The following is an 18,981-nucleotide window of genomic DNA, read 5'->3' as shown; positions in this document are numbered from 1 at the left end:
GCATAGATAGTTTCAGCAAACTTCAGAATAAGAGCAGACTCTTCTTATATTTTGATAGTCATAATTAAACCATAGATTTTTTTTCCTTGAAGAAGAATTGTTTTAGATAACATACATTATTTTATTTCCTATATTCCAAGAAAGATAAAGGAGGTATGTGAGCTATGTCTAGTAGATGCTATTAATGATAGTTGGTAAATGAATTAATAAGTAATTAGTTTTAAAAAACAGCATGCTGTTTCATTGCATCACCACCAGATGGTGCCAGAATCATAATATCTTAAATAAACTTTTTGGGATCAGGTCAAACCTGCTCAATTAATGAGTATAACAATAGTTATAATTTTCAATACTTTTCCACTTAGCTTTTAGCAATTGTTTTTGAATCCAAGTGGAGTTATACTTTTTTTTTTTAGGTGTTTTGTTGTAACTGCTTAACTGGTTTGGAATAATAATAATAAGCTCTGTTTATTGGTGACAAATTCTCTACTTTTTGTCCTTCTCTTCAATCTTTTTGGGGCTTTCAGATGAATATAGGGAATATCTTGGTTTGCTTTCTATTAAGAAATGAAGTTTTTGGCTTCCTTTCTGGTGCTGCCATGTTTGGGAACCATATCTGCTGTTGAAAGAGGCTCAAGGTGGCTCACTCTCAGTGACCCTGTGATCTTCACTGACTGAAGGAGCCATAGGGAGCCTGCCAGGATACACCAGAAGCCAGGAAATCTAGTTAATCACCTTTGAGGATGTGGCTGTGAACTTCACCCTGGAAGACAAGGCTTTGCTGGATCCTTTCCCAAAAGAAACTGTACAGAGATGTGATGAGAGAAACATTCAGAAACCTGGCCTCTGTAGGAAAAAAAATGGGAAGGCCAACACATTGACAATGAGTACAGAAATCCTAGAGGAAATCTAAGAAGCCAAGTGGTAGACTGTGAAGATAAAGAAGCTAATCATTGTGGAAAAACCTTCAACCAGATTCCACAGCATATTGTGAACAAGAAACATCCTCTAGGAATAAAACCATGTGAAAACAGTGGGGGTGTCAAAGTACTCATTGGCCATTCATTCGTAACTGTGTCCCTCAGAACTTACACTGGACACAAGCCATATTAGTATCAGGATTATGTATAGAAGCCTTAAAATGTAGCATGTTGTTTGTTTTGGTGTCTTTTGAAGACTGAAAGGGACACATAGTAGAAATATTTATTTATAGGGAATGTGAGGTACTTTTCAATTCTTGCAGTGACTTTTAAATACATGAAAGAACTTATATGCAAGCAATGTGGTAAAACCTTTAGTTCTTCCAGTCATATTCAAAGATATGAAATAACTCACTAGGAAGAAATACCATGCATGAAAGAAATGTGGAAGAGCCTTTAGTTCTTACATTCAAATATGTGAAGAGATTCAACACTGGAGAGAAATCTTGTGCACACTGGAGAGAAATCTATGCAAATAAACAATGTGGGAAGTCTTTCTCTACTTCAAATCACTTTTGAAGTTATGAATGAACTCAGTGTAGAGAAGCGCTATGTATTGGCAATGTGAGAAAGCCGTTCTTCCTGTTCCCCTTTAAATATATGAAAAACTGTCATACTAGAGAGAAACCCTATGGATATAAGCAATGTGGGAAAGCCTTCTCTACTTTAAGTCACTTTCAAACATGAATGAATTCATAATGGAGAGAAACTACTTTAAGTCACTTTCAAACACGTGAATGAATTCACAATGGAGAGAAACCACTTTAAGTCACTTTCAAACACATGGATGAATTCATAATGGAGAGAAACCCTGTGTATGTAAGCATTGTGGGAAAGCCTCAGCTTCAAATCATTTTTGAGGGCATGAACATAATTCAAAATGGAGAGAAGCCCTATGAATATAAGCAATGTGGGAAAATCTTTAGTCCTTTTTGTTCTCATCAAATACATGAAAGAACTCACAGTGGAGAGAAATCCTACATACGTAAGAAATGTGGGAAAGCCTGTTATTTTTGGAGTCACTTGCAAGCACCTGAGCAGGCTCACAGTGGAGAGAAACTATAGATGTAAACAATGTGGGAAAGCTTTCACTCATTTTTGTTCCTTTCAATGTCATGAAAGGAATCATGGTGTAGGTACCCTGTGTATATGAACAATATGAAAAAGATGTGTGCTCTTCCAATTCCCTTAAAATACATGAAAGAACTCACATTTAAGAGAAACATTGTGTATGTACACAATGTGGGAAAGCTTTTAATAGTTCTGGATACAATCAAACTCAAGAAAGAATTCACACTGTGAAGAATCTTTATGTATATAAATAATGTGGGAAAACCTTTTGTGATCCTGGTTCCTTGAGAAAGCATGAAAAAACTCAACACTGGAAAGAAGACCTACACATATAACCATTGTGGCAAAGCCTTTATTTTATTTATTTTTTTTAATATTTATTTTTTGGTGTAGATGGACACAACACAATACATTTTATTTTTATGTGGTGCTGAGGATCGAACCTGGGTCCCACCCGTGCTAGGGGAGCGTTCTACCGCTGAGCCACAATCCCAGCCCCTGGCAAAGCCTTTAGGTCATCTAGTTCCCTTTACATACAAGAACTCATTCTGGAGAGAAACCCCAGGTTGGTAAGCAATGTGGAGAATGTTTCAATTGACACAGTTTCCATCAGAGACGTGAAAGAGTTCACCTGGAAACACTGTTTAAGCAATATGGGAAAGCTTTCAGTCAATTCATTTCCTTTTACCAACATGAAAGTACTTACACTTGGCAATTAATCCAAAAGACAGAATATGGGAAAACTTCATTATCATAAGACCTTTCTAGTATTCATGAGATCTACAGTGGAGGTAACTAATATGAGTATAAAGCATGTGGGAACAGCTCTGATGATCTTGGTTCAATTCAGATATGTAAAAGAGCACAGTATGGAGAGAATCTGTGATTTGAAGAAATGTGCAGAAGTCTTCATTTAGCCCAAATGTGTGAATGCACACTGGATCAAAATCCTGTGATTGTGAGACCCATGAAAGGTGTCAGTGTTAATAAATAGTGTCAAAGTTCTGTGGAAAATTCCTCATGGAGTGTAATCCCATAAAAATAGGTAATATGAAAATTGATGCAAAGAAGTTTGCATAGAGTGGTCCAGAAAATATGCAACTTGAAAGAAATGTACTGAAAGTTATAAATACAAGTTATAAATACATAGTTATAAATACATAGTGTTTATCAGTGGCTTATATTAAAAGTAGATCTCTGATTATGTATTTCTAACTTTTATTCTTGGAAAAAAGTTTTAAACTGGGCCTGTGTGCCTCAGCAATTTAATGAGACTTCCATCAACTTAACAAGATCTTGTCTCAAAATAAAAATAGATAAAAAGTACTGGGGATGTAGCTCGGGGGTAAAGCACCAATGAGTTCAGTCTCTACTATCAAACCAAACCCAATGAAATGGCAAAAACAAAACGAAACAAAAAGAAACTGAATTCTTTAAAATGATGTGGTTTTGTTAATGCAATAATGTGTGAGTTTAGTAGGTGTTGTCTTTTGAAATCAAGTCAGGTAATAATTTTTTTCTCTTTTCATCATGAACTGTGTTGGATCTAAGGGTGAACTGAAATGTATTGCCTACATTTCAGTAGGGTTGTTTTTTTTTTTTTTTTTAACTGTAGTTTTAAAATAATTGTGGTCAATGTGCCATTGAAAATGAACTTTTGTTAACGTTGTTTTCCTACTGGTCACACGTGGCAGATTCCTAACATTTATATGTGTACCCTTTCTTTCTATTTTTATGGAACAAATAACAATATTTAAAATGGATTTTATACATTTTACTTTTTAGTGCATACTTTCTTCCTATAAAATTTTTGTCCATTTTTTTAAGAGTTTGTTTACTTCTCAAACAACTTAGATTAACAAATGTTAACTTTTCATTTACTAAGACGGTGTCTGCAAATATCCCATTGTAATCGTAGTTCAGATCAAGTTTATAGGTTTGCCAAGGTTTTAATTTCATGTTGAGTCATTATCATGTGCTTCTAACTTTAGAGTTGTTCTCATGTAAATTTTAACTTTACATTCTTTTATTGTTATAACCTTTATTTTGATCATTGTCCTTTACTCATACCAAAATATACGTTATGTTAGAGTGTTTTCTTGCCAAAGACCATCAGGACTGTGCCTGCTGTTATGCAGTATGTAATGTATTGTAGTAATAAATCTGTCCTCACACCAAAGGAAAAGGGGAAAAAGAAATAAAGTTCAGGTGTGTGTGTGTGTGTATTTGTGTATATACAAAATTAAATATGTCTTACATGGATAAGTTTTGAACTTTTACTAGGTTAAGTCCCAATATAAAAATCAGAAAAATACCAAAACTATTAAAATGAATCATGGACTCCTTCCTGTTCCTGTCTTTGGCCTTCTTTTGGAGGAAAACTCTATTGTGAATTTTTACCATTCCCTAGAGTTTTCTTTTAACTTCTTATTCTTACATAGGAGTCATAACAAAATTTTTTTTGGTTTATTTTAATTAATTAATTAATTAAATTTTTTTGTAGTTGTTGATGAACCTTTATTTTATTTATTTATTTATATGTGGTGCTGAGAACTGAATCCAGTGTCTTACATATGCTAAGTAAGCGTTAATGTTAGTTGAATGAATGCATTTGCTTTTCTTTATTTATTTTTAGCACTTACACAGTGCTTGTGAAAAATAGTGTTTGGTTCCTGTTGCCTCTTCTACATTTATCCACATGACCCTGGAGTAGCCTAGCTTTATAACGAACTTAAAAAAAAAATATTATTTATTTATTTATTTTAGTTTTCGGTGGACACAACATCTTTATTTTATTTTTATGTGGTGCTGAGGATTGAACCCAGCGCTCTACTACTGAGCCACAACCCAGCCCCTCTGATTATGTTTTTTTTTTGGACACAATACCTTTATTTATTTATTTATTTAAAATATTTATTTATTTAGTTAGTTAGTTTACTTAGTTTTCGGCAGGCACAACATCTTTGTTTGTATGTGGTGCTGAGGATCGAACCCGGGCTGCATGCATGCCAGGCGAGCGCGCTATCGCTTGAGCCACATCCCCAGCCCCCACAATACCTTTATTTATTTATTTATTCATTTATATGTGGTGCTGAGGATTGAACCCAGTGCCTCATATGTGCTAAGCAAGTGCTCTGCTGCTGAGCCACAATCCCAGCCCCTTCTGATTATTTTTAAGTAGATAGATATTATTAATGTAGTTGAATAAATCAATCTTCTCTTCGTGATTAATTTTTTCAGTGTCCTATTTAAGGGGTTTTATCCTTCCTGATAGATCATAAAGATATTCATCTGTTTTTTTTCCCTAAAATCTTTGATGTTTTAGCACCCCATTTTGAATAATCTTCATTCTCCAGTGATTCATAATGGAATCCCTTTTATACATCAAGTTTCAACCTAAGTGTGGGTGTACTTATGGTTTTCTTGGTGCATTTGTCATGGAGATAGATAGATAGATACACATACATACATACACACACACACACACACACATACACACTAATCCTACACACACACACACCCACACACCCACCCACACATATCCTAATAAGAGTATCTTTAGTAGGATATGTACTGAAGTGTTTAGTAAATTACTTTGATGTATGCAACTAATTCAGATGAGTTCAGAAAAATATATATTTAATGATAGTAGGGATTGAGCCTAGGGGTGTACTACCATTGAACTATATCCAATCCCTTTTCTATTTTTTATTTTGAGGCAGGGTCTCACTAAATTGTTGAGGCTCACCTTAAACTGGTGATCCGTCTACCTCAGTTTCCTGAATCACTGGGATTACAGGCGTGTGTTACCATACCTGGTCCTGAATCTTTATTTTTTAAGAAATCCCCTTTTAATTTTAACTGGATTGTTCATATAATAGGTTAGCAAATATAACTTAAAATATGGGCAACCTTGTTCCTGATTTAAAAGAAATGCTCATGTCATATTTTATCATAAGAATGAAAGCGGGGGGCTGGGGTTGTGGCTCACTTGTAAAGTGCTCACCTAGCACGTGTGAGGCCCTGGGTTCTATCCTCAGTACCACATATAAATAAGTAAAATAAAGGTATTGTGTCCAACTACAACTAAAAAAATAAATATTTAAAAAAAAGAATGAAAGGGGACTCAAGTGTCAACTGATAAAAATCAGCAGATTAAAGTTTTATAAATATTAAATTTATTAAAATTGTTAACTATATTATGGTTATACAAGAGAATATCCTTATTAGTATATATACTAAAGTGTTTAGTAAATTACTTTGATGTGTGCAACTAATTCAAATGGTTCAGAAAAATATTCATGTGTTACATGCAAACACACACACACACTCTCACATACACATACACATGTACACATGGAGGTGGGCAGAATCTTAACAATAAATGGATGTGAGAAATGAATTGATATGGGTACCCTGTCTTATTCTTACTACAGTTTTCCTGAAAGTTTAAGATTAGTTCCAAGTAAAAAGTTTAAAAAATCAAACCATGATGTTTACTGCAGAGATTTTTATAGGTAGATATCTTTGATCAGAAACAAGGAAGTTTTCTTCTTTTCCTAGTTAAAATGCTAATTTAGTTTCATGTAACAAATGTTTTTTTCTGTATTAATTGAAATTACTATTTTTCTATTTTGACCTAACAATGTGGCAAGTAACGTTTGCAGATTTTCTAATATTAAATCACTTATGCATTTAGGAATAGATCATTTGGGAATCAATCATCTTTTTAAAAATATTTATTTGTAGATGAACACACAGTATCTTTATTTTTATGTGGTACTTAGGTTCGAACCCAGTGCCTCACTCATGCAAGGCAAGCATTTTACCACTGAGCTAGAGCCACAGCCCCTAAATCATCTTTTTTTATGAACTACTGGGTTCAGTTTGCTAATATTTAAGATTTTTCATATCAGTATTTATAACAGATTTTGAGCTATAATTTTCCTTTCTAGTGGTGTCTTTCTATGAATTAAAATCTAGGATATGTTAGTTTGGCAGAATGAACTGTAGAGAAGCTTCTCTTTTTTATATTGTGTAGTAGTTTTCCCATGATTAAGATTATATGTTTCCTGAAATTTGGTAGAACTTGCCTGAAAATTTGTCTGGTCTTATTATTTTCTTTGTGGGAAAATTGGGGGGGGGCAGGGAAAGAAAAGAAAGAAGATGAATTCAATTCCTCTAATGATCATAGAACTGTATATGTTTTCTGTTTTTTCTTTCTTCTTGAGTGTTTTTTCTGAGTGATATAATTAGCATCCCCCCATATTTTTAAATGTTTTCAAATTTATTATTATAAAGTTATTTGTTATATGCTCCTAGCTTTTAAGTCTGGTTTCATCCTCTTTTTTCCCCCCTTTCCATTTATATCATTACTTACTTTGTCTTATTTCTCCCTTTCTTTAAAAAACAATCTTGTTAGAGGTATGTTGGCTCTCTAATTCCTTTGCCTTTTACTTCATTTATTGTGGTTATTTGCTTATTATTTTCTTCCATCTATTTTTTCCCTCAGGTTATTCTTATTTTTGCCTATAACTTCTTAAATTAGACATTTAATCCACTAATTTTCTTCTTTGAGTTTCCATATATATTGTTTATTTTCTTGGTGCTGGGTATTAAACCCAGGGCTTCTTGGTGCTGGGGATTAAACCTAGGGCTTCAGGCATTATGGGTATGCATTGTACTACTGAACTTTCCCCCCAGCATGAGCATTCTTTTGATATGTAGTATTTTAATTTCCCTTCAGCTCTAAGGATATTTAAAATTTCTATTATGACTGCTTATTTGACTTATTTGGAATTTTAAAATCTCTAAATTAATTAATTAAATTTATCTCTTAATTTTAGTTAGATTATTAACCTAGTTGATGTTTGGTCAGAGAACTTGGTATGATATTGATTCACCAGAGTTCCCTGAGACTCTTTTAAAAGGTTAAATATGTTATCAACTTTTGTAAATGTTCCATGTGTGCTTGAAAAAGATGGTTATTCTCTGATAATTGGTAGTCTTTATATGACAATTAAATTAAGCTTTTTATTTGGACTGTTTAAGTTTGTTTTATCTTTATTTATTTTTTCTCAACCTGACCTAATAGGGTTGTTAAGATAGCATATTCTATTTTGGAACTGATGAATTTTATCATAGTTATATTACTTTTTGTTTTATATATTTTTAGATATTTTAATATGTCAAAATAAAGACATTTAGAATTGTCATGCACTCCCAGAGAGCTTAATCTTGTCCCTCTTCTGTGTAGCACTGATCACTGTTACAATTTTACTATTGTTTGATTATTTAACGTACATCTTCTTCATTAGAGAATAAATTCTAAATGCGCAGAGAGTATGTTCTTTTTTCCTTCTTATTACATCCATGGTATTAGCACATGTGGAAGGTACTTAATAAATGTTAGTTGAATGAATGCATTTGCTTTTCTTTATTTATTTTTAGCACTTACACAGTGCTTGTGAAAAATAGTGTTTGGTTCCTGTTGCCTCTTCTACATTTATCCACATGACCCTGGAGTAGCCTAGCTTTATAAGGAATTTAAAAAAAAAATTTTATTTATTTATTTATTTTAGTTTTCGGTGGACACAACATCTTTATTTTATTTTTATGTGGTGCTGGGGATTGAATCCAGCACCCCGTGCATGCCAGGTGAGCGTGCTACCACTTGAGCCACATCCCCAGCCCCTATAAGGAACTTTTAATGTTATTGCAATTCCAGGGAACAGTATTTATTTTTGAGTATTTTCATTTGTATTCCATTTATTTTTTTTAATTATTAAAATAGTACATTTAAGAAATTTGATTTTTCTACTTATTTGATTTTTTTTAAAAGACTATTGTCTTTCTTTTTTTTTTAATATTTATTTATTTATTTTAGTTATTGGCGGACACAACATCTTTGTTGGTATGTGGTGCTGAGGATCGAACCCGGGCCGCACGCATGCCAGGCCCGCATGCCAGGCGAGCGTGCTACCGCTTTAGCCACATCCCCAGCCCTTATTTGATTTTTATATTAATGAGTATTTGCAATTCTTTCATTTTAGAATTTTTTTCTTTTTTTAAAATCGTATTCCTCTAATATTTATATATTTATATCTATATATTTTTGTTATATATTGTTTAACAAGTCATCCCAAAGCTTAGTGACTAAAACAATAATAAGTAGTATCTCAGACAGTTTCTGTGAGTCAGGAATTTGGGAATAGCTTAATGAGGTGTTTGTGGTCTTGGTCTCTCATGGGATTGCAGTGAAGATATTCATTGAGGCTGAAGTCATCTGAAAACTTGACTGGAGCTGGGGAAACTATTTTCAAGATGGCTCACTTATATAGCTGGAAAGCTGGTTCTGGTTTTTGGCACTTCTTTGTCATGTGAATGTCTCCACGGGACTGCTTGAGTGTCTTAATGATGTGACAGCTGACTTTCCCCATAGAACATGATCCAAGGGAGTAAGATAGAAATGATAGTGTATCTTATGACCTAGCCATGGAAGTCACATACCATCATTTCTATTGTGTTCCATTAGACTTGAGGATAAACCTGATGCAGTGTGGGAGGGGACTATAAAAGGTCATGAATACAAAAAGGTGACTGTCACTGGGTCAGTCTTAGAGAATGGCTATCATATATGTATAATCCCATGAGACCAAGACTAAAAATGCATATATATATGATTTTTTTAAAAACCTTAATTTATCGCCTCTGAATGTTAATTCTCAGAGACATCATAGTAGGCAGAGTGTCTAAAATGGCCTTTGAGTGATGTTGTGCTCTAATCCCAGGAACCTGTGAATATGATGAGATGTCACTTCTGTGATTATGTTATGTGGTACAGTGATTTTTTGATAGGGAGAGTATTCAAATCTAACTACAAGAACTGTCAGAAGCAGTGCTTTCTCTGGTTGAGAAGAAGAAGACAAAAAGATTCAAAACATGGGGAGAACTTGAGATGCCATTTGCTGGACTATGTGAGAAGGAATTAGGTGGCCTTCAGGACCTGCCAGGGGCCCTTAGACGCCAGCTAGAAAGAGACTGCACACCTATAACTGTAGAGAAGTAGATTTTGCCAACAGTTTAACTATTATGGTTTGGATGTGAGGTGTCTCCCCAAAGAGCTTCTGTTAGATAATGCAGGAATTTTTAGAGTAAAATGACTACATTACGAGAGCTGTAATCTAATCAGTGGATTAATCTATTTGATTTGAATGGATTATTGGGTGGTAACTGTAGGCAGGTGGGGAGAGACTGTAGTTTGTAATTCAATGGGGGAGTAACCTTGGAGGTTATATATCTTGTCTCTAGATCCTTGTACTTTCTCTTTGCTTCATTGCTACCATGGCCTGAGCAGCCTTCCTCCGCCATGTACTTCTACCACGATGTTCTGCTTCATCTTAGGCCCAGAGCAATGGAGTCGGCCCACCATGGACTGAACCTCTGAAACTGTGAGCCCAAATATGCCCCTTTAAGTTGTTTTTTGTCAGGTATTTTGAGCAATATGACACAAAACCCACTAATACAAAAAGTGGTAGCAGGAGTGGGGATATTGCTGTGACTAACCTGACCATATGGTTCAGAAACTTTTGGAACTGATTTCTGGGAGGACTTTTGAAAAGTTTGAATATGCAGGCTAGAGAAGCCATAGAATGTTGTAAGCAGAGCTAATGGGAGTTTTGATGGGAGCTCAGAAGATCAGAATGCTGATAAGAATGTGGACAATAAAAATTGTGCTGATGAGGTTTCAGAGAGGATCAAGGTTTTCATGGGGAATTAGAGGCTAATTGTTTTATATTCTGGTAGAGGACTTGTGCACATTTTGCCCATGTCCTGAGAATTTCTGTGAGGCTTAATTTAAAGGTGATGGACTAATTAATCTGAAGGAGGAAATTTCAAGGAAGCACTGCATTCAGGCAGTGACATGGGTATTGCTGGTGCCTTTTAGCCTTGTGACCTGTGAGAATTGGGAGCAGAAAGCAGAGGATAAAAGATTTTAAAAACTTGCAGTTTGACTAGAAAAGAACATGTAAGATGGGTCAAGGAGAATGTGGTGGCTGAAAAGATCACCACTACTAAAGAGAAGCTAAGTACTTTACACAGAGACAATAGGAAAGATGCCTTGAGGATATCTCAGGAATCAGGAAGACCCTAGCTATAATAGACTCAAGGGTATAAAAATGAAACTTCCTTTGAGAAGAGACCTTGGGACAGGGTCTTGCACAGGGTTGTCTAGAAAGTTATTTCCCCAAGATTCATTTCACCATGCTCTGCTCCATAGGCACTCAGAGGAGCCATGGTCAAAGGGGACCTGGCTACTGCTTGAACTGGTGGCAGGAATGCTGGTTCTGCAGGAATTCAGGATGGGATGCTGGAACGAAGGGATTGTTAAGGCTTCCTCTGATTTTTCGAAGGAATACCTGAGAGGTGAGGAGAATTGAGGGTTGGAATCCCTATGGGCAGCTCCTGAGAAGGAGATAACTGTGAAGCTTTGGGAAGAAAGCTGAAGCAACAGTGGAGACACCTAGAATTAAAAGATGCCAGTAATGTGGAACTTCTGTTGAAGAAAGGTGCTGGCTGCTGACAGAGAGAGGCCATATGGGTTATATCCTGCAAGGCTGACGAGGTGGGGCTGCCCAGGCCCTTTAGAGATTGCATCTCTCCACCATGTATCCCAGATGTTGGGCTTCTTTGCCCAGATGTGTTTCAGTCTTGCATTGGTGCCGTCCTTCTTTATATGCCCCTATTTCTTCCCTTTGGAATGGGAATGTTAACTCTGTGCCATTATATATTGGAAGTGTGTAATTCACTTTTTAAATCTTTTTTTTTTTTAACTTTTTAATAGGGGCTCACAACCAAGAATTTGCTTAGAACAACTTTTGAACAGTGCTGGAACTGTTTATTAAGACTATAGGGACTCTTGGAGGTTGACTGAATGCGTTTTGCACTGTGAAGTGGAAATGAGTTTTGGGGGGCCCCGGGGCAGAATGTTATGGTTTGGGTGCAAGTCATCTCCCCAAAAAGCTCATATTAGACACTGCAGGAATGTTCAGGGATAAAATGGAAGCCATGACCTAATCAGTGAATCAGTTCATTGAATGGATTAATAATTTGAATCATTTCCTGGGTGGTTACCATAGACAGGTGGACTGCAGCTGCAGGAAGTAGACTACTGAAGAGCATACCTTTGGAGGCGTGTCTTGTCCTTGGCTCCTCATGCTCTCTCTGCTTTACTTTGCCAACCCCTTCTGTCATTATGTTCTGTCTTACTTTAAGCCTAGAGCAATGGAGTTGTCTGACTGGACTGAAACCTCTGAAACCATGAACTCAAATAAACTTTCTTTCTCTAAGTTGTTCTTGTCAGGTATTTTAGTTATAGTGATAAAAACTTAACACACTTACTGAGTTTGGAAGTTGATATTTATCCCATCCTCCAGATAAGAGACCAACTCAGCTGATTTTAGCTTTATGAGATGTTGAGCGTTGAGAGCCACAGCCGACAAGTGGCTCCTGATTGTGCCCAGCCAGACTGCAGCATTTGGTGGCCCGTACGGGGAACAAACCCGTGACCTAGGCATTATCAACACCAAATGCCTGACCCAGTGATTGTCTGGAGTCGGGGGCCTGTTTGTGTGTTTCTACAGGGAGAACAGCAGCCGATTTGGATTCCAGAGAGATTAACTAAAGCGATTTCTACAGACCAAAAAGAGGATGATTTGGCTCAAATCCATAATAGCTGATATCCAAAACTCCGGTTTGGCTATCCTTACATCTGCGACAGAATCAGGATGCTTTGTTCAATATCTATTTTATTATTGCCCTTTCCCACATCATGAAGTTCTATTTTGTTTTTTGAGCTCATACAAACCTAGGTTAATGTTTTGCTGATCAGTTCTATTTTTTGACTATAGAGTTTTTAAACATTGCAATGGAGTTTTCACCTATAAAAAGTTATAAGGTCTTTACTATTATGTGTTGTATGTATTATATTATGTGTGCACACTTATATTTTGTGTTATATGTTTGAATGTACGTATGTCCATATATCATATATGATGAGCGTTCATGAAAAAATGGATCCAAATATTTTTTTTATTCACGTGATTTAAATGGTTTAATTTAAATTGGGTAAATAACTGTTGAGAATTGTTTTAATATGTGAACAAAAAAGGAGGTTAACAGATCTGTTTGTTTACTTTCACCTTTCCTTTTCATTATATTTAATAATTCTCTTCAAGATAATGTAAATTGTTAAGAAAATTGTTTTCTTTTAGTGCCTTCTGGAATGTTACATAATTTTTTCTTTAGCCATTATTGCCAGAATTCCTATCTTCATCCTAGTGCTGGTGAAGACAAAGATAAAACCAATCTACAGCTTCTGCAATAGCCATCACTGAACTGCTTGCAGAACTTGCCTGGACTATGTATCACTTGTATGCATTGTGAATTCACCTGTATGACTTGTGAACTATCTGTTGGTGCAGCGACTTGTGGTAGTGTTGGGGTATTCTTGCTGATGATGTCATCGGTGGTACAATTTTTCCAAAAGGAGCCATCAATTGGCTTGGTGTATCTTCCTCCCTTCTGCTTGTCATGATAGTTCAGCTAAAATTTGGGGGCCAACAGAGGTGAGGCAAAGAACCTCACCCCCCCCCACCCCGCTGGTACAAAGACCTCTCCACAGGTGTGGCTGTATAATGGACTGGTAGTCAGTGATGGGTAAGATCCAATTGCAATGGTACCAACCTAAGACAGGAGGCTGACGCGTTGACCATCCAATAATGGGTAAGGACCATATGTACTATTGGACAACCTAAGGCAGGCACGGTCCCTAAGCCACATGCTTGTTGTTTAAACAGAGAGGGGGAGATGTTGAGAGCCACAGCCGAAGGGGCCCCAGCAAACTTTCAGACTGCCAGCTGATGACTGGCTCACAGCGGCCCCAGCAACATCTAGCTGATTGGCTCCTCTGTGGTGATGCTCATTGGGCTGTTTCCCCGCCCTTTCAGACTGCCAGTTGATGATTGGCTCACAGCGGCCCTAGCAACATCTAGCTGATTGGCTCCTCTGCGGTGATGCTCATTGGGCTGTTTCCCTGCCCTTTCAGACCACGGAGCTGCTCATTGGGGGACTTTTGGCTCCGCCCACACGACCCAGTCAATCGGCCTCAAGAGCAGGAGGATTGTGGGAGGTGGTGAGGCTTGTGGTGGGGAGAGGCTTGTGGGAAGCCGGTGGTGGCAGTTGGGCTCTGAGGGTTTTTCCTGAGGAGCTGTTTTGTTTGGCGTGTGTGGTTCTAAAAATAAAGTTAGTTTCTTTTGACAAGTGGCTCCTGATTGTGCCCAGCCAGACTGCGGCAGTTGAGCATAGAAACTGTGTCAAGCCCTTCTGGATTCTGGCTGACAGAACTTTGAGATAATAAATGGGTGTTGTTTCAAGCTGATAAATTTGTGGTAATCTGTTACAGAGCAATAGAGTACTAATAGAAGCATCAATGGAGGTGTCCTTTTGTGTTGTATGGTCTTTGTTTCTAGTTGAAAGGTCAAGACCTAGGTCTGGAAATGATTGAGGGAATAAGAACATATCTGAAAACATTCTGCTGTTACTTTTGTTGTTACTTTTCTCTGATTTTAACTTAAATTCTCTATTTATTATCAATTTTGATCTGTGTAAATTTCACTGAATCTTCGTATGTCTGCATATTAAGTTTCAGCACCATTCCTTCAATGGTACAGATTTGCTTTGGGATTGATTCTCCTACTCTCTTAAAAAAGGTAGAGGTAGGATGCCAGAGTTCTGTGTAGTACCCTAATTAAAAAATTATATATATATATATATATATATATATATACACACACACACACACATACATATATATATAATATTATATTTAGTTGTCAATAGACCTTTATTTATTTACATGTGGTGCTGAGACTGGAACCCAGGGCCTCAATGTGCTAGGCAAACACTCTACCACTGAGCCACAACCTCAGCCCAGTACTGAAATTTTTTTTCTGGGAACAATTCATATTATAGTTTAATTTTTTTTCCACATTGGCAGGATTATCTGAGGCCCACATAAATCACAGGAGATAATAAGGCAGGGGTTATAAACTCCACTGCCTACAAGGGCCAGGCATGTGACAGATGTGCATGAAATAGTGAATTTATAAGTCTTAAATGCTTCTTTAGTCTATTTTATCTGCTGAAAACTGTGGCAAACACCTATTTTTCTCACCAATGGATCTGTAGATCTTTGAAGGTGGGTCTTGTTTAAGCTGCAGTCAGGTCTAGGTCTGCCTCACTTGCAGCAACGGCAATGGGAAAGTGAGGGAAAGATTTCAGATGGGCATTCCTTCAATATAATCTGACATGATTTATTTATCCTGCCCAGAGGTTTGAAAAACAAGATACCTAGGTTTCTGTCCTAATACAGGAATTTATTAGTATTTATGGTTGTATTATTTTGAATTCTTTACTCCCTAACTTATAAATAAACATCCTTCTCTATAATGTTCTCTAGGATCTTTCATATGGCGAATACTCAGTAAATGCTGTTTTGTGAACAATTTTTTCATTTACTTGAATACCAAGATTTTTAATAACTATTTAATTTTTCTTAACTGTAGCTTGGGCTTGTCATTTCCATGTCTCCTGCTTTTTTCCTGCCCTGTTCTCTCCTTCTCTTTCTCCTTTACTTAAAAAAATAGCAGTTATCAATATTAAATAAGATGGAATTGATGGAGAGAATATAAGGTATAAATTCTTCAACATGCTGGTGTAAAGAGATTTAAGTTCAAGGTTTCTTTCACAAGGCTAAGTACAACCTGGCCTGTCTGAGATTCTTTGCTTTTGCTTTTAGTTTGAGGATTTAGAGTCAAGTTATTTTTAAAACAAATTCTGTAGGTCTTAAGATCTAATCATATTTCTACGTAATTATAAAGTGAATATAAAAGTAGGTGCTGGGAAGGGAAGTCATTAAAAACATGATAGTTCCCACAAGCTGTCTTGTCTCAGATCCCAGCCGGACAGTACTTACATTTTCTTCTCCAACTATAGGCTTGGCAGTTGCCCCCATCTTGAGTGTGCAGAAAGTTAGCTTGGTGAGATTTCTATGTCCTTAAGGGTCCAGGTTTCATGTTCATCTCACATTTAATCTAAGATTAGAATGAGAAGGCTTCATTTATTCCTTAGTACAATTAGACTTGACTTTTCTGTAGATGATTATTTTTCTCTTCCTTGCTGATGCTTGAGATGTCTACACTACTGATATTCTTTTAGTTCTTTTATATTTCTCATGTAGGGGTGATGAAACTTTGTCTCTAACTATATGAAGCTAATTGTATTTTACTGGTATTTCCTGTATGTAAATGTTGTGTTCACTGAGTTTCCAAGAAGCACAGAATTTAGACTCTTCTGGTTTGGTGTGACTTCTCTTTCTAACCACCATTGGGGCTGAAGCTGAGAAGTGAACACAACTTGATGTGGTGTGGGTGCTAGAATTCAGGGCTAAATTGTCTGAAAATAAAAAATATTAATGTTGAGATATTTTGACTCATTAAGTAAACCTGAAAAAATAATGAAATTTTGCTCCAGCACCTCATAAGATTGCATATAGCATAAAACTTTTTTTTTTGAGTCTAGAAGAGAGGAAAAATATGTGAAGAGAATATAAAGCATTAGAAATTAGTTATAAAGTATTGTTATCCAAGCTCTAATCCAAGCTCAAAATAAAGCCCAAACACACCCAGAGAGCTTTTAATGTTATTCACATGATATTTTACTTTCTCTAAGACTATACTGAATTAGTGCATAAAAATAATGAAGTAGGGAAAATGCCACTTGTTCTTAACTTTTCAGATTAAAAACATTTTCTTTAAAGATGGAATAGTACATTAATACCTTATATTTTCATGGTACTTGATGCTTCATTGAACATTTATATATATATCATCCTACTAAAAATGATGGTTTATTTAAACTTTCCACTAAAAAAATAAATCACAAAGGGTTTTGCAGGCTCATTAATCTGAGAACATATCTAAAACCCAGTACATAGATAGTATGTGTAGAAAGACCAGTTTTCAGTTCCTCCATTAGTTCTCACTCTGAAGTATAAGTATTTCTTTATTTTGAAGATCCAGTTTAAACTTTTACTGACAGAAGATTCCCTTGCTCTGATATCTGATAAGTAATTTGATCCATGTTGTTCCTAGTAATAAGAGTCCATGATAAGTTCTTGGATATCTTTAGTTTCCAAAGCAGGATATGTAAGATGATCTCTTAGGTTGTGGGAAGAAAATATTAGAACTTTTGTTGGCATTTCAATCTAGCAAGTGAAATTTGCTTTAACTAACAATCTATGGGTTGATCATCTGTGTGTCAGACTATCATTTATCAGTTTTGTCTATAAGGCAGGGTTATAAAGGGTTGACAGAGGCACATTGATTTCAGTAGTTTAGGATTAATATAGAAAACAACATGGCAACAACTTAAATGGATTATTTGGTAAGCAAATAACTTCAGAATGTATAGAGTAGTCATTGTAGATGATTTGAAGTTTCAGGAATTAAATTACTCAATGTGGGAGAATGCTATATATTTAAAGTACAGATGTTTCTAACATGGCCCAGATCATTATATTAGTTAGATTCTTTTTCAATAACAAAATACACAAACAACCACTTTTTTCCCCCATGTCTCTGTGTGTGCTATTGAGGTATAGATGTTATCAGGAAAGATATAGTCTCAAAAAATAAAAGACTTCTTGAATATAAAATAATGTATATGAGGTAATTTCCTAGGGTGGTAATATTTTCACTTGATAAGAATTTAGATTGCACATCTGGAGCTGAGGGTATAGCTCAGTGGTAGAGTGCTTGCTTAGCATATGCAGGGACCTTAATTTGATCCCCAGCATCACAAAACAAACACAAATCATAGATTGCATATGTGTATGTGCATCTATTGAAGTTCATCAAATGTTAGAATTAAGGTTTCTATATTCTACTCTTTGTAAAATTTATCTGAAAAGGAAAAAAAGAATCTTAAACATTAAATTCTACTTAATGATGTGCATGCTGAATTGTGGGGGAATAGTATATTGTTTTTGATTTACTTTGAAGTGCATAAAAAACAAAACAACCTAAGATGAATTGATAATGGATAGAGGAATATTACATGTATAGTAAAAATGGTATTTTTAGAGTCTAGGTGGTAGGTATGTGGATGTTTCTTATAAAATGTCTTCCAAGTTTTCTGTTGCTTTATACTTATGCAATCTGTAGCATCCCAGAAGTTGATATCAGATGTGCAAAGAGTACTTCAGGAAGTATCAGTTTTGCTTGTATTTTTTAATAAAAACCTGTCAGGCTATTTAGTGTTGTTATAGCAAAATACCTGAGGGCTGGGTTCTTTATGTAGAGGTGTATTTGGCTCAGAATTCTGGTTGCTAGAAGATCCAACAGCATGTGCTCTCATTGTGGCTTTGTCAGTTAGCTTTTACTCCCTCTGACTAAAATACCTGACAAGAACAATTTAGAGAAGGAAACATTTATTCTGCCTCATGGTTTCAGAGGTCTCAGTCCATGGTTGGCCAACTCCATTGCTCTGGACCTGAGGTGAGATAAGAACATCATGGTAGAAGGGCATGGTGGAGGAAAGTTTTCAGCTCATGGTAGCTGGGAAGCAAAGAGAAAGTGAGCTAGGAGCAAGGGACAAAATATAAACCCCCAGTGACCTACTTCTCCACCTATACCCTTTTGCCTGTAGTTACCATCCAGTGAAAGTTCTTTCAAAGGATTGCTCAATCAAATTGATTCATCCACTGATTAAGTTACAGCTCTCAGATCATAATCTAATTTCACTTCTGAACATTTTGAACATTCCTGCATTGTCTACATAAGCTTTTGGGCAATACCTTATATTCAAACCC

General features: G+C 35.9%; 1 protein-coding gene across 1 annotated transcript in view; it reads left to right on the top strand.

Moving 5' to 3' along the window:
- Rad51b (RAD51 paralog B) overlaps nt 1-18,981 on the top strand; it is a 564,662-nt gene that overhangs the window by 14,622 nt on the left and 531,059 nt on the right. The gene's annotated exons all lie outside the window — the stretch shown is intronic.

This window comes from Urocitellus parryii, chromosome 6 (assembly GCF_045843805.1).
Source record: "Urocitellus parryii isolate mUroPar1 chromosome 6, mUroPar1.hap1, whole genome shotgun sequence".
NCBI classification, from domain to species: Eukaryota; Metazoa; Chordata; class Mammalia; order Rodentia; family Sciuridae; genus Urocitellus; species Urocitellus parryii.
This window is presented reverse-complemented; position numbering and strand designations above follow the sequence as displayed.